The sequence below is a fragment of the Monodelphis domestica genome, chromosome 6 (genome assembly GCF_027887165.1).
Source record: "Monodelphis domestica isolate mMonDom1 chromosome 6, mMonDom1.pri, whole genome shotgun sequence".
Taxonomy (NCBI): Eukaryota; Metazoa; Chordata; class Mammalia; order Didelphimorphia; family Didelphidae; genus Monodelphis; species Monodelphis domestica.
The window spans coordinates 92,297,607-92,314,701 of NC_077232.1; the positions used below are offsets into that span (position 1 = coordinate 92,297,607).

The following is a 17,095-nucleotide window of genomic DNA, read 5'->3' on the forward strand; positions in this document are numbered from 1 at the left end:
TTGAATACAATGGATTGTATTATTTTATTAGAAATGACAAATGTTGGAAATATATGAAGAGATGAAAAGAAAATAAGAATAATACACACCATGATTACATTAAAAATAGCCATAAAATCAAGAGAAAAAAAGTAAACAACTGAAACAAATTTAAAGGGGACTCAAAAGCAGAGGATGGTTATATTTGCATACATATGATTTATATCTCTTTAAATAATTTGTAAACTATATAGAGCTTGTGGTTTTGCACATGATCTTTTATGTATTTGTTTAGTTACTTTTTTATTGGTGGTTACTAAGTAATAATAAAGAAGTCATAGGTATTGGAGAAAATGTCTAGTCCACCATTTGTTGCTCACATGACTCTGAAGTTAACACAAAATGTGTCTTCCTTTGTATTTTTCTATTTGACCAAAAATTTGTTTTCACTTATTTTTGTTTTGACTACTTGTCTTCATTGATGGGAATTAAAATAAAATTTATTTTCTGGAGAGAAAATGTGAGGCCAGATCATATTTTTAAAAAATAATCATGAAAAGATAAAATCGCAGATAAGATGAACCTTTTATCACACCTTTTCCCATGAAAAACCTGTCAATGAACTGGAAATCCCTACTTTTATTCTGATAGTAATTGTCATGAAGTTGTTGGAGTAGAAATGTGAAATACTAAAAAACAAACAAGTTTTGACTTAGTCAGTTCAAACTGGTTCTGGAACAAAGCCTGAAAGATAGCTCCACATTTTGAGAATTTTGTTCTTTTGTGAGCACATTTATGCTCATTAAATGCCTGCTTGCTTTATTGGGTTAATGGATAATTATATAATATTCTACCACTAGTCATTTCTGGAACAAGTATTTTTTGGGTGGACACAACTATTAGGTTTTTTTCCTCCTCATGGTCTAAGTTGTTTAATAGGTGTCTACCACATACTTTGGAAACTATGGCAGGATCTTCTTTTAATCCATCTGACTGCCATTGCACTATAGCTATCCATCATGAATGCTATTCCTGTCAACCTAACCCCCTGGTTATGAATTATAATAGACACCTAGATCTTGTTTATTCATTTCAAACATTCCAAAAATACCATTGTAGTTTTATTCAGCAGAAGCAATCTAAAAGCATATGCTATAAATCTGGTAGTTCATAATACAGTAACTTTCCTAATAGCTAACATTTCAGACTAAAGGTTGCAAAACAATAACTGATCTACATTGGTTGGAATTGATTTATATCGTAGGTACTGACTCTCCTTTCCTTTCCCATAGCTAGCATTTCAACCAGACCTCAAGGTGGAATGGCAGCTCTTTTCAGACCATAGCATCCTCCAACCAGACCCTCCAGACTTCTACAGTTTAACTAAGAAGCCTACATTTGAAGCTGACTTAATCCAATTCACTAATCCCTTTAGCCTAAGAATCCATGGTCTGGAGGCATTAGATTTGTTTATTTCTAATATTTAGAAACTTACGGTTTTGATTTTATCAATAACTTATAAGACTCTCATTTCAATTAGCTCTGCACCCAGCAGAAAGATCCTAGAATCTTTAGACTGAGCTTTAAACCACCAACCTGTTCAAATCTATGTATGCCAAACTAGTTACTAGCATCCTCCATGTCATGCTCTACCCCAGCTCCCATGCAATGAATGAACAGATATTAGTCATAGATAACTTATGATCATTGCTTATAGGAGACAAAAATCATGTGTATATAGAACATCTGACCAGGACAGATACTGGAGAAAGAATTAAATTTATTGCTCTTTATTTGATCCTAGGTAATGATCACCACCAGCAATAATGTCAGTCTATTCCAGCTCATTCCACCTGAATTTTCTACTCGTGACATCTGGATGTTGGAACCAAGAATCAGCACACAGTCATCTGACTGTCTTCTTCTTTGACTGCCATTGTATTGTATGTAGCCTTTAGATCTGCTGTTCCTGCAAATCCAACCTCTTGCCTATAAATGCTACCACAGTCATCCTTTTTCCTGAAACTGGAACTCATTCTTAACTGTCCCTGCTCATCAGCCTCTCCCACTTTCTTTCTGGCCCTTGCCATCAATAAGTCATGGAGTTTTTTAGGTTCTCTGTCTCTCTTATTCTACATGTAGATATCTCTATCTATTATTTGATACTCAGTGGGCAAAGGGTAAGAGCTATTGTCACTCTCTTTTATAGATGAGGAAATTGAGGCTCAGAAGTGAAATTACCTGTCTATTGTTACATATCTAGAAGCAGGCAGAGTTGGGATTCAATTTGAAGACTGGATTTCCAGGCAGTGCCCTTTCTACTACATTGTGTGTCAATATATTATAACAATATAATATATTATATTATAATTATATAAAACATATAATTATAATATATAAATAATATAATATATAATTGTATATATAACAATATAATATATTATAACAATAATTGCAATAGTAAATTAAGTCTATGCCAAATTAATGAATCACAATGAATTGTTGTTGTAACACTGAAGAAATTTCTTGTGTTCATGGAATAAATAATGTCAGAAACAAGTGAACTGCAGATTTAATTATATATGAAGTAAGCAGAGATCCAGGGATGGAACAGAAGCAGTAATAGTGGCGTTTTAGACCCTATAAAAGTATGGGTTCAAATCCTATGTCTGATACTATCTGGAGTCCCTTCATCTCCCAAGTTTGTTTCCTCACCTATAAAATGAGGAAGTTTGGCCAAAAGGCCTCTGAGGTCCCTTCTGCCTCTTGGCCTATGCTCTTATGTTCTATAAATAGCACTTTTGCCAAATTCTCTTGAAATAAAGGGCTGAAGACTACCCAGCCCTATGCAGGCTAAGGCTTCTTCAAAACAAAAGGCTATCACATGACTTCAAGGGATACTAATAACAAGATAGCAACAGAACACAAGAGACAGTAGATAAATTATTGGACTTGGGAATTAGGAAGTCCTCAATTTAAATTCCACCTCAACTACTTCCTAGCTGTGTGACTGGGACAATCCTTTTCCAAGCTTGTTTCCTCATATTTAAAACAGGGAGAATAATAGTATCTACCTTACAGGATGGTTATGAGATTTAAATAAAATAGCATAAATAAAGTGTTTTGTTAATCTTAAATTGTTGTATAAATACAAAAAGTTCTAGTAGGGTATGTTCAAAGGAGCCAGGAAAATGTGATTAGGGAAGAATTTCACCACGCTTGAAGCTTCTGAGCACACTTCTTTGGCATCACTGGGATTGAATTTCCATTAAAGATGATGTGTTTTCATCTTTGCTGGGAGTTGAAAGCTCTGTGTGGTCTCCCTGCCTAGAATATAACCTCTTTGTGAGCAGAGAATGTCTTGCTTTTCTATTTCTATCTCTGATAGCAGGGTGTTTTGGGTATAGTAAGTACTTAAGTGCTTTTTCATTTGCCTATGTTTATGAAAGCCGAACCACATGCATGCATATTAGTAAGACTTGGTTAATTAAGAAACTTCAAAAGTGATTGTACTTATATCTGTGTATCCAGAAATATGCAGAATTGATAAACCTTGATCTGAGATTTCATTGATATTGGCATTTCTTTATATGATGGAAGGCATGACCTATCCATTTCTCTCCATCTTATGTAATTCTAATTCATGTCCTTATAGAAATCCTTCCATTGGGGTTCATCTAGAACCTCTGGATCTTTTAACAATGAATAGATGCAGTTACTATGGAATTTTAACAAAAGAATAAACAGGCAGATCTCTGGGTAAGATAACATTTATTAGTAGGGGCATGCTACCTGTCAATAAATGGGTCTGTGGTTTGCTTCTATTCATGGCAAACATCTGAGCAGATAGTTCCCTTTTTATATTTTGGGGAGTACAGAACAAAGGGCAGAGCAGGGCAAATGACACCATAGGATAAAGTACAAAAATGGTTACTTTTTTGTACTGGTTACAGAGCTAAGGCTCAGGGAATAATGTGATTGGTTGGAAGTTTGGTAATTGGTACTAGCAACATTCCTGCTCCCCCCTCCAACCAACCCCCCCCCCCATTAAACTAAAAAGGACTTTATTGTTGGATTGCAGCTATAAGATATTAGTCCAGACTTTGGAAAACAAACCAGACATCCTTGAAGGATATCTCGGAAGCTAAAGATAACAGACCTTGATCTTCTTTTTTTCACATCATCCTCAAGGTTAGCAAAATTCCTTTAAGTCAGAAAGCTGAATTTCTAAATTTAAACCATCTTAGACCAGCTATATTATGAACTAAATCAGAGACTTAAAATGGTTAAAGGAAACTCAAGCAGTACAGGACAAAATCAATCACTTATAAATAAGATCAATAAAAAAAGATACAGGATCAATTATAATTTTCTCAATGCTAACTGAGTACATGAAGTATTTTCTACTCTTCCTATGTGGCTGGCCCATATTTTCTTCTGTTGTATGTTATTTATTACATTCTTTACACCTCTTATTTTACACAGTTTTTTGGTTGTGGATCTTAGCTCACTCACATCCACCATAAGCCTTTCATTGCCCTTTTCTTGACATTCACCTTTGATTTATTAGATCCTACTATTCCATGATTGCAGTCATACAGTAACATAAGAAGAATGTTACCATAGGCCTTCATTTCAGGTAGTACTGGGATTATTAAAGGCATAACTCAGTTTTCCAAATTGAGATTTCAACTGAAATTTGTAGTTTGTGATTTGTCCTAAACTTATCCCATCTCAGTCTCCTTTATTAGTAGCTCTACCTTATGATAGCTCTGACTGGTACAGCATTTTAAGTTTTATGAATTCTTTTTTATTTGATAATTCTGTAAAGGGACTAGTGCCAGTGGGATTCCCATTTTTCTAGTATGACACAACCGGAAAAGTTTGAGTCTGGCAACATGTACATAATAAAAGCAACAATTTTAAATAAGGATTGAAGGGAAGAGTAGTACCTCAGTTTTCTGTTAGGGTTAATTTTCTTCCCTCCCTCCTTCATTTATTTACATAAGAGATTAAAGAAGAATTTTCTTGACACTGCAATAATTCAGGCATGGAGTAAAGAGGACCTGTGCCAAACTAGTGCCAATGTCTTTTTAGTCAATCTCAAGTTATTTCCCACTTCAGCCATTTTCATTTTATTATTACTCAACTACAAAAATGATCTTCCTCATGCATAAGTCTAACCATGTGACTCCTCCTTTATCTGTTTATTATTACCTCTAGGATGATATATAAATTACCCTGCCTTCCGTCTTAGAATCAGTACTGAGTATTGGTTCCAAGGTAGAAGTGTGGCAAAGGCTAGGCAGAAGAACAATAAGGACTAATGGGAGTTACCTAGGGTCACACAGCTAGGCAATATCTGAGGTCATATTTGAACCCAGGAGTTCCTGTTTCTAGATTTGGCTCTCAATCTACTCTCTGACTTTGAAAACCCTTCATGACTTAATCCCTTCCTATGTTTTTAGTTTTTTTAAACATTATTTTCCTCCATATACTATATGGTACAGTGACACTGGCTTTCTTTCTTCCTACATAAGACACTCTGTTGCTTCATTTTGTGCTTGTGTGGAGAGGGGGAGGAGAGTGGCTCCAGTGCTCCACTCCCCTCCAGCTCTGCTTCCCTCCAGCTATATGCCACACTATGCGCTATGCTCCTCTCGAACCTAACTCCTCTCCAACCCCACCACCACAGACTCAACAGACAGCAGCTATCTGTGACACACCCTCACACAGCATGTGAGCCCCTCCCATTTCCTCCCCCCCCCCCCAGCATCTTATCCCAGACAAGAGAGGGAGGAAGTGTTCCCATTGGGTTGATGGGCAGAGAGGTGGGTGAAGTGAGGAATGTCCTCTGGTTCATGGAGATGGGGAGAGGCACTCTCCCCTGAGTCCCTCTGGCTTTCTAGTAATAAACTCTGACAGGCAACTACAGATAAGCCCATAAAGAGGACTCTGAGTGCCCTTTTTGGCATACATGCCATAAGCTCGCCATCATGGATCTTGTGCAGAGTAGGTGCTTAATATAAATACTTATTGACTGATTAGCAAGTGAACTCTCCAGGATACTGGGAATACCACCATGTTCCCAAGGAGTATCTTCCCCAAGCAAGATTTCATCCCTTTTTCTTAAAGATTTTGACACTGCCTAATATATTAAGACCTTTAGAAGAAGTCAAAGCATTAAGCTGTTTATTAGTTATTTGGATGTTAATAATCTAATCCAGTGGTATTAAACTCAAATGGAAATGAGCAGCAATAGTCTTAGTCATAAATCATTATTAATCTCTTATAGTAATTATATTTATGTTTTAAATATTTTAAACTACATTTTAACTTCATTTGACAACTCTGATCTAATTTAACTTAGGGGAAATGGGAAGGGGTAGGATTAAGAGCACAAATGGTAGGTTTAAGCTTAGCAAAAAGACCTACCTCTTTATCTTTAACCCTATACTTGAATTTTTAAAATATATTTTTTATTTTTTTTGTCTTCATATCACCTACATGCCCCATTGTATTCTTCCTCCCATCCTTCCTACAGAGTTGTGCCTTTAAAGGAAGAATAAATCAATTGGGGTGAGGAGAAGCTCAGTAAAACTTCAATTTGGAAAAAGGCCTATATCTATATCTCTACTCCCCTAACTCTGTAAAGAAATGAGTGGAGTTACTTTCTCATATTTCTTCTTTGCTGCCAATCTTAGGTGTAATTTCACACTATTTAGTTTTGATTATTTTGTCATTCTTTCTATTTACATTATTGTAGTAGTGTATATTGATTTCCTGATTTTGTTTATTTCATTTTGCATGAGTTTGTTTAACTTTTACCAATGTGTTATTTCTTAGAGCACAACATAATTACATCCATGTACTACAGTTTATTTAGCCAATCCACAACTGATGAGGATCTACTTTGTTTCCAGTTCTTTGATCCTCCAAAAAGTGCTGTATATATTATAGTATATGTAGGGAATATGCCTTTTACTTCTTTGGGGTCAATGCTTAGCAAAAGGATATTTGGGTTAAAGCACAAGATGATTTCATTACTCACTTCATATAATTCAGAACTGCTTTTTCAAATTTTTAGACCAATCATTGCTGTACCAGTAATGTATTATTAGTATTCTCATCTTTCTACCAAACCAAAAAATCATTTCCATCTTTTTGATCCTTGTCAATTTCCATGACTGTGAGGTAAAATCTCTGAGATGTTTTGATTTGCATTTCTCTTATTAGTGATTTGGCATGATCTATTATATCTTTTATATGGTAATTAAAATTTATAATTCTGCTTTGGGGAACATTTTGTATATTTTTCTAATCATTTATTGGGAAATGTGTATGTTATTTCACTTAGTTTTCTATGTGTCTTCTTAGATATCAAAATATTTTTTTAATATGAAGATTTCCCCAATCTTAATAATTTTATTAACAATTATTATCCATTAAATTAAATTCAAATTAAATATGATCAATAAATCAAAATTATTAGTAGTATTAACCTTGTTTCTATGGCTTATGTTTAAGAATTTACATACAAGTCATTGTGAAAGATATCTGGATTTTTTTCTTAGACTCTAAACATTACCAGGAACTCTTCCTTCTCTCTTTTGACCTTATTTCCAGTCTCCAGAATTGCTTCACCAACCACCAGTTCCCATAGCAACAGCTTTGCTGAGTAGAGTGCTTGATCTTTCAGCTCTGAACTCTAGCAATTGCCAGTCCAACCACTCACAACGACAACTCAGCATCCAGTAGTTACCAAGTCAACTGACTGACATGTATGTATGCAGTTTTAGATTCCAAAAATAACCACATCATCTGCTTGCTACCAGCAAGGTAAATGGAAAAAATAACAAGAACAATTTATTGTATATTGTTATATTATATATTATATTATGTAAAAATGATCAACTTTGGACTTGAAGAAGAAATTTTTAAAAAGCATACTTCACTCCCTTCTTTCTATAGGTACGAAACACTGGCTGTTTATGTCGGATTCGGTTCATGTGTTAGTAAATTTTCTTGGACTGTTGGTTTTTTGATATTCAAACTCAAGCATTTACCAGGCAAACTGTCTACCATATGAATTCCAGAATATAGCTGCCAGTAGGCAAAGATTCTATTTCCATAATTTTATCTTCCAGTAATTGCTTGGAACAAACCAATACTAACTTCAGATTCCAACAGACACAAAGCTAGCTGTATATATATATATATATAGTTTCAGGCACTAGAAGCTACCACTTAACAAGGCTGAGTGAATATCCATAGATTTTTTATCTTCCATTCAAGGCCAGAAATCTGAGAAGACTCATGGATACAACTTCCTTCCAAAGCTGAAGGGTTACACCAATGTTACCAAAACTCTGCCAATTTGCAAAATGTGAACTAAAATGTCGAAGAAAACAAAAAATAGGAACAATATATATTGAAAAGGTTAGGGAAATATGCTCACTTCACAGCTCTACTGATGTTCCTATCACTTAACACTATCAGTTTCAATTTCCTCAAAATGTGCTGGCAATGGCAAACCACTCTAGGATTTTTGCCAAGAAAACCCCAAATGGGGTCATGAAGAGTTGAATACAGTAATCATTATATGTGTTCCTAGGATCATCATAGATTTAGACCTGGAAGGACCTTGGAAGTCATCTAATACAATCCCTCTCATTTTATTGATAATTAAGATCCATAAATTTTAAAGTGGCTTGCCCAAGGTTACACTGAAAGAATTCTAGTTTTGCTGTTACTAACTGATCTTTTGATTCCAAATCCAGTGTTCTTTCCATTTTTTTCTTGGCTCTCTTTTATTTTGATTCATTTCATGTCTTCCCTGAATACTTGGTGTTCCTTGTACCTCAAAATTCCATTGTATTCATATATTTTAATATACAGTAGCACTATTTTGGAAGTAGCAAAATATCCTCATTTCACAATTCTGTACCCCACAAATTGTTCTCTACTAAAAACAATCAAAATCTGCTCTTGCCAAAGCTCCCTATAGAGAGCTAAGAATTTGTCTACTTTCTGAGTTACAGATATCTTTAATTTTGGGGTCTTCTTTTTCTAAAACAAATCTGTATATAATTTCAGCATTATTGCTTTGCTGCTTGCATTGATAAATATGTTTTTCACTAATTTGCATCGCCTTTTCTGTAATAAGTGTTTCCAAGGGGAACTAAGCTAAGAATAAACTATTACTTTCTAGGCCTGTAAAAATTAAAATTAATGTCAAACAATAAAATATTATATTTTAAGGCATTTATTATTGATAATTAGAAATAAAGGAATAAAGAGGATACAAAATAAAGACCACATGCCCATGGCTAAGTAGCCTTTTTAAAACCCCAATCTTACCACTGCCACCATGCTTCCTGTAAGCCACATAGCTGAGCAGGACCGCCCACTCAATATTTATCCCCTGTCTATAGAAAATTCGTAATGACAGGAAGTCAGTGGGCTCCCAGGAAATGTAGTTCTTTTTTAGGGAAACAGTTTTTCAATTATACAAGCCTAGATTGGAACTCTGAGGAATTCAGGATAAAAGTCAGTTTTCCTTTTCCCTCAAACAAAAATCATACCTTTAGTTTGCAAAATTCTGATGATGGTATAAATTAGTACAGTCTCACATCACTCTTGAAAATAGGGGAGTGAAGGAATCATTTTCCAGTAATAGTTATTCCTATTCACCTCAAAGGTAGAAATACTATCTCCTCAAAGAAGATAATAATAAAAGCTAGCATTTATAAAATATTTTAAGGTTTACAAAGCCACTTTATACATATCATCTCATTCAATTTTTGTAACAATCTTGTGAGGTATTACCACCATTTTCTAGACGAGGCCTGAGTAGGTTAGGGCTCACTCATTTCTCACAACAGTCTTCTTTTCCTCTTTCTTCCTGCTCCTGTGGTTGACTTCTTCTGATAAAATATACAATCACATTTTCCAATTTAGATATAGAAGTTAACTCTTTTTGCCTTAAAGGAGGAAATAGCAGGTCTAGCAGACAGCTATAGCCATGGGACCATTGTCATTGCTCTATCTCTCTCTCTCAGTTTTCCAAATCCATCAACTTGTGTGGAAAAATAAGCAGGTAAACTTCACCTTTTCTTTGATGATCTCCCTTAATGTCTCTCTTTGCAAATTGCAAAGAACTATAAATTCTAGGAGGTTTTGTGGCTAGGTAACCCCTGACTGGGGGGTTGTTCTTCTTCTTTAGCTGATAATGGAAGACAAGTTCAAATCCAGATTCAGATGCTAGCTGTGTAACCTTGGTTTCCTCATTTGTAAAATAGGGATAATAATAGCACCTACCTCACAAAGTTGTTACAAAGATTGAATGAGATAATATATATTGTTCCATCATTATTATGAAGATTGAATAAGATGTGTAAAGTATTTAGCACAGTGTCTGGAACATGATAAGCACTATAGTAAATGTTTATTGATTTATTATAAATAAAAAAACAATTTTAGAGACTTTATGCTAAATTTATAAGTATTTATTAGTAAGAAGAAAGAAAGAGATAAATAAGGTTTCCAGCCTATCTAACTCAAAGTTTCTGGTTGTTGCAAGTCATAGTTCCTGGATTAGGCAGCAGTGGTCTCCTGCTGTGCTGCTTACTGGAGATGGCTTACATAAATGCCAGCTTGCCAGCAATAGGGCTCCTTTCACAAACCCCCAAAATGGCAGAGAGCTCCTTTCTGCTTCTCCTGACTCTTTTGTCTTGCCCATGAATTTATCCCTACTCTACTTTCATTTGAGTCTGAGTTGTGTTCTGATGTCCAGGCACGAAAGTCACACTAGATCAGGAATCTCACCTGCCATGCTGGAAAAATTAAAACACATGACTCTGTGACCCCTGTTAGGAGAGAATTCTGGGATCTGGTGGTCCCACAGATGTTTAATAGCACAATTTAGTGCCAGCATAAACCAGGCACTATGATAAGTACTGGGAATATAAGAGACAAAAGACCATCCTTGCCCTCAAGGAGCTCACAGTCTAATGGAGGAGAAAATGTATTACACACACATACACACAACAATCTATTTACAGGATAAAAAGGAAATAATTAACAGAGGAACAACATTAGAATTAAGCAATTGAGGAAGGCTTCCTATAGAACATGAGATTTTATTTGGTGCTTCAAAGAAGCCCAGGAGACCAATAGTCAGAGTGGTGGAGGGAGGGCATTCCAGGGATGAAGGACAACCAGAAAGAATAACCAGAACTATAAATTGTCTTATTCATGGAATAGTCAGGAGGCCAGTGTCTCTGTATGGAAGAGTACCTGCTGGAAAATGAAGTGTAAGAAGATTGGAAAAGCAGGAAGGAGCAAGTTTATGAAGGTGTTTGAATGTCAAACAGAACATTTTAGTTTTGCTACTGCAGGCAAAAGGTAGCCACTAGAGTTTGAGTAGGGGGAGTGACATTATTGGACTCCTGTTTTAGGAAAAGATCATTTTTAGTGATTGAATGGGGAATGGATTACACAAGCCCATTCAATAGTTGGTGATTTCAACAGTCCTGGTGTTAAATGATGAATGTCTATACTAGAGAAGTGGCAGTATCAGAGGAGAAAAGAGGGAATATTTGAGAGCTGTGGCAAAAGTGAAATCGACAGGTTTTGGCTACAAATGGGATCTAGGATAACTCCTAATTTGTGAGCCCCAAGAATTAGGAGGATGGTGTTGCTCTCTACAGTAACAGAAAAGGTAGGAGTAGGGAAGAGTTTAGAGGGAAAGATAATGAGTTTTGTTTTGGAAATAAATTTGAGATGTATACTGGACACCCAGTTTGAGATGTTTGAAAGGCCATTGGAGATATGAGATTGGTAGGACAGAGGGAGAATAGCAGAGGGCCCAGGACAGAACCCTGAGGGAAACCTATGTTTGGAGGGTGTGATCTGGAGGAGGATCCAGCAAAGAAACAGAGGAGCAGTGAAATAGGTGGGGAGAAAACAAATAGAGAGAGATGTCCCAAAAACTTAGAGAGAAAAAGAGTATCAAGTTGGAGAGAGCTATCAGTGGTGTCCAAGGTTGCAGAAAGGTCAAGGAGAATGAAGACTGAGAAAAGACCACTGGATTTGGCAACTAAGAGAACATTAGTAACTTTGGAGAGAGCAGTTTCAGTGGAATGATGTCAAAAATGAGGTTGTAAGGGGTTAAGAGGACAATAAGAGGAGAAACAGTAGAGTCACCTACTGTATACAGTCTTCTGAAAAAGAGAAAAAAACATAGGATGCTAGTGGGGATGAAATATTAAAAAATGTTTTTTTTCAGGACATTTGTATTTGTAAGTAGTAGGAAATGAATCAGTAGAGATGAAGAGATTTGAAAATAAAGACTAGAAATAACAGAAGAGGCAATCTCTAATACAAGTAAGTTGTGATTGTTGAAAGAATAAATGTAACAAAATGCAGCTATGGGGAAAAATGAAAAGTGCCAGAGGAAAGAATAAAACTTGAGTCTTATGATTGCCAGGCTACAACTCACTGTGTGATCCCAGGAAAACCCTTTACTCTCTTTTTAGAGTCTCAGCTTTATGATCTATAAAATTAATGTGTTGCCTAGTCTCTATCTTCTATATGCTCTGTCCTAAGTCACTTTCCAGCTCTAATGTTCTACATTATAAAGATTCTTCTAGCTCTAAAATTTATTCTTTAAAGTCCCTTCCAGCTCTGGTATTTTCTGTTCTGGGTTTTAAGATCCCTACTAACTCTAATATTCCATGTTCTATCTTCTTTTTTTTTTTTCCCACGCTTCCTATTGGTCATTATTGTAAGAACACATTCATACAAAACCAAAACCCCAAAATAAAGCCATAAATACACTGATGTGAAAGATAGAGTTGGAAGGATGCAGATCAAAGCATACTAGCAGTTCTTCCTCTGAAGGTGGATAGCATTCCCCATCAAAAGTCCTTCAGAATTGTCCCAAATCATTGCACTGCTAAGAGTGGCCAAGTTTTCATAGTTGATCATCTTACAATATTTTTGTTATAGTGTACAGTGTTCTCTTGGTTCTGCTTATTTTACTCTGTGTCAGTTCATGTAGATCTTTCCAGCTTCTTCTGAAATCATCTTGCTTATTATTTCTTATAGCATGATAGTTTTCTATCACCAACATATACAACAATTTGTGTAGCCATTCCCCAAATTGATAGATATCCCCTCAATTTCCAATTCCTTGCCACCACAAAAAAAGCTGTGATAAATATTTTTGTACAAGTAGGTCCTTTCCCCTTTTTTATGGTCTCTTTGGGATATAGCCCCAGTAATGGTATTATAGGATCAAAGGGTATGCTCTATTTTATGACCCTTTGGGCATAGTTCCAAATTACCCTCCAGAATGGTTGGATGAATTCACAATTCCACTAACAATGCATTAGTGTCCCAATTTTTTGTCACATTTCCTCCAACATTTATAATTTCTCTTTACTATTGTCCAGTCTGATAGGTGTTAGGTGGCATCTCAGCAGTTTTTAAATTTGCATTTATCTAATCAAGAGTGATTTAGAACATTTTTCATATGATTATTGATAGCTTTAATTTCTTCATATGAAAATTATTTGTTCATTTGACCATTTGGCAATTAGGAAATGGCTTGTATTCTTATAAATTTTACATAGTTCTCCATAGATTTGAGAAATTAGACCTGTATTAGAGAAATTCATTATAAAATCCCCCCCCCCCCTTATTGTTTCCCTTCTAACCTTGGATACATTCGCTTGTTTGTGCAAAAGCTTAAATTTAATATAATCAAAATTATTCATTTTATATCACAGTGTTCTCTAACTCTTGTTTGGTTATAAAATTTTCCCCTTTCCATAGATATGCCAAGTAAACTCTGCTATGTTTGCCTAATTTATTTATAATATCATTCTTTATATTTAAATCATATGCCCACTTTGACCTTTGCTTGTCATAGGGTATGAGATATTAGTCTACACCTAGTTTCTGCCATACTCTTTTCCAATTTTCCCAGCAGTTGTTGAATAGTGAGTTTTTATCCCCCAAATTTGGGGTCTTTGGGTTTATCAAACTCTAGATGCTAAAGTCACAGATAAGATCATATCTAATCTATCCCATTGATCTACCCTTCTATTTCTTAGCCAGTACCAGATTGTTTTGATGATTACTGCTTTACAGTAGAGATCTGGCATGTTCTATATTCTAAGGTCCTTTTAAATACTACCTTATGTCCTAAGATCGCTTCCTACCTTTAAATTCCCTGTTCTGTGTTCTAGCTTCCATCTTCAAAATTCATATGATGCCATCTTTAAAGCATGTTTCACTTTGACAAAGGAGAATTTGCAAATGCCTTAGTTTGGTACTAAATTCTTCAAAGCTGTAGTTGAAAGGGCTGCTTTCTGTTTGCTTTCAGAGTAGAATAAAAATAAATCTTCAATGCCAAGAAGAGAATGCCTTGTCTAAAAATGAAGTTGGCTCCAAAATGGGAGAAAGACAAATGAGTAGTCGGGCCAAATTGCCATCTTTATCCTTCTTTTGCTTCACTGGGTGTATCCCCTTCAATTATTTGCAGGGTGTGGGAAGCAACAAAACAAGGAAAACTGTCATCTCTACCTATTAAATCATCAGCCATTTTTAAGTGGTTTTCCATCTTCTAGCTATTAGGCATATCTAGTTTGTCTTTCAGTGAAACATTGAGATGAAGTATTGGGGGAGATAGTATGTTTAAATAAAATTAATAGAAAAAGCTTGTTTAAAAATCTTATTTGTTCCCTTAAAGGAGCAACTTATTGTATTTGACACATGGTATAGTGGATAGAGTACCAATTCTAGTAAAAAAAAAACCCTGTAGTATATATCTTTGAAGGCTATGAGACCCTGTGCAAGTCATTGAATATCTTTTATCCTCAGTTTTTTATCTACACAATGGGTATAACATTACTTGTACCACTTATCAAATTTTGTTAGGATAATAGTTTGTAAATTATAAAACGATATAGAAATGTGGTCTATGAATATACTACTTGGTTGGTTGACATGCAGTATATTGAAAAGATGATTGGACTGCAAGTCAGGAGATCTTTATTCAATGCCCAACTCTGCCTTAATGCACTATGTGATGTTGGATAAATCACTCGTTCCCTCTGTAGCTCAGGTTTGCCATTTTTAAGATGAAGAGGCTGGACTAAATGATCTTTCCTTGATAGAAGATAAAATCTCTTCTGTCTTTTTATAGAAGTTAGAGAGTCAGAGAACTGTGATCAAAGGTAGAATGGCTGTGCCATTCATGATAACAACCAGCATAATATAATATTTTAAGGTTTGGAAAGCATTAGATAAATATTACCTATTTTTATTCTCAAAAATACTTCAAAGGTAGATGCTATTATTATTATTATCTTCATTTTACAGTTTAGGAAACTGAGACAAGGAGAGATAAAGTGACTTGCCCATTTTTACAGCTGGAAAGTGTCTGAAGCTATATTTGAATTTGGGTCTTCTGATTCCAGGTCTAGAACTCTACATATGGTACCACCTAGCTGCATGAACTCATTAATCTAACCCAAGTGTTTGGGAGGCTGTAGATGACAAACTATTACAACTTCAGTTGCCTGGACAACAAAGAGAGCTACTCATTTACTTGGATATAAGTCAGTCAGAGAATTAGAAGAGAAATGTCTGGATAAAATAGATGGAGGCTGGGGCAGCTAAACAATATAAAATACAAGGTCTGGAAACAGGAGGACCTAGATTCAAATCTGGCCTCAGAATCTTCTTAGTATGTAACTTTGGGCAAATCATTTAACCCCATTAGCATAGCCATTGCCCCTAAGGCAGAAAATAAGGGTTTAAAAAATAAAAAAGATGGGAATTACAAAAACGTTACCCCCATGTCTTCACATAATAAGCCCAGCCTTATTCATCAAAGAGGTCCAAGTTAGGCCTGTCACTTGGAAGATTGTCACTTTTCCCAGATGACGAAGGAAACAATTTCAAAGGCAAAGGATGCCCTCCTCAGAAATAGTCCCTAGAAAGGTTGTATATTACTACAGTTATGAGCAAAATGTACAGTTGTGATCTGGGTGCCTCAAAGAAGAGAATTTTTGTGCTATTGGCCTTCTAGAAACTAAAGTCCACCAGAATAGGCACCAGAAGCAAGGCTGTGTCCAGGGACAGAATTTGCCCTGGCCTTTGGAGTAGGAGACTTGACTCAATAGCCTTTCCTTGTAGGATCTCATTTAGTAATGACTATGAGAACTGATGGAAGATATTTCCTAGCTGTGTCACTGAACAAGTCACTTTACCCTAATTGCCTAGCATTTATTGTTCTTTGCCTTAGAATCTATATTTAGTATTAATCCTAAGTCAGGAGATAAAGGTTTTAGGGGAGAAAAAAAGAACTGATGAAGACAAATGTTTGGTCAGGCTAAACACTAGAACCAGGAACAATTACATTCCAACCATGTAGGAAAAAATTCTGAACCATCACCAGGGAGAGTCAAGTCTTTTAGGAACTAAGCACTTCATATCAGGGTAATGTTATTTTGGGTTTTCTCCAGGAAAGCGAGTGTGTCAGCAAGAGGGTAAACATTATAGACATAGCTTATCTGCTCATTTTTTTCTGAGTTTTCAGCATTGTTTGGGGACTGATGCAAATTACTGCCACTGTAGTTGAGGCACAAAACTGAGACTGACAATCAGTGGGTCCTGTACAGAAGCTTACTGGAGGAAACAGGACAGTGATATCAGAGAGCACTGAAGGTTACAGCAACTTGTTGACTTCCAGAGGATGCTAAAATGAACCATCTCCATTGGGAAAAGATCTGGAAGAATTATTTGATGACTCCCCCCCTAGGATCAAAAGCCATTAAGTAAATCAGTGTCCTTGTTTGTCATAGTCAGATTCAAAGTCTTTTTATTTCAGGGCCTGAAAGATTAGTTAATATAGTGGAAAAAGAACTAGATATAGTATTAGGGGTGTTCAATGCCATCTTTTGTCACATTGTGACCCAGGGCAAATCACTGAACATTATTTCTCACATTTTTTCAAATGTAAAATGAGGGGTTTGGACTAGAGTATCTCTGAAGGTCCTTCAAGCTTTCAATCTATGATCCATAAATTTATCCACATTTTCAA

The 17,095-nt window shown here is 35.6% G+C and overlaps 1 protein-coding gene across 1 annotated transcript in view; it reads left to right on the forward strand.

The window, feature by feature from the left end:
- Nucleotides 1–7,661: 7,661 nt before the first annotated feature.
- ZNF518B (zinc finger protein 518B) overlaps nucleotides 7,662–17,095 on the forward strand; it is an 81,610-nt gene continuing 72,176 nt past the window's right edge. Inside the window, exon 1 of the mRNA XM_056802426.1 lies at nucleotides 7,662–7,818. The gene's annotated coding sequence lies outside the window, so the exon portion shown is untranslated. The remainder of the gene's footprint in view (nucleotides 7,819–17,095) is intronic.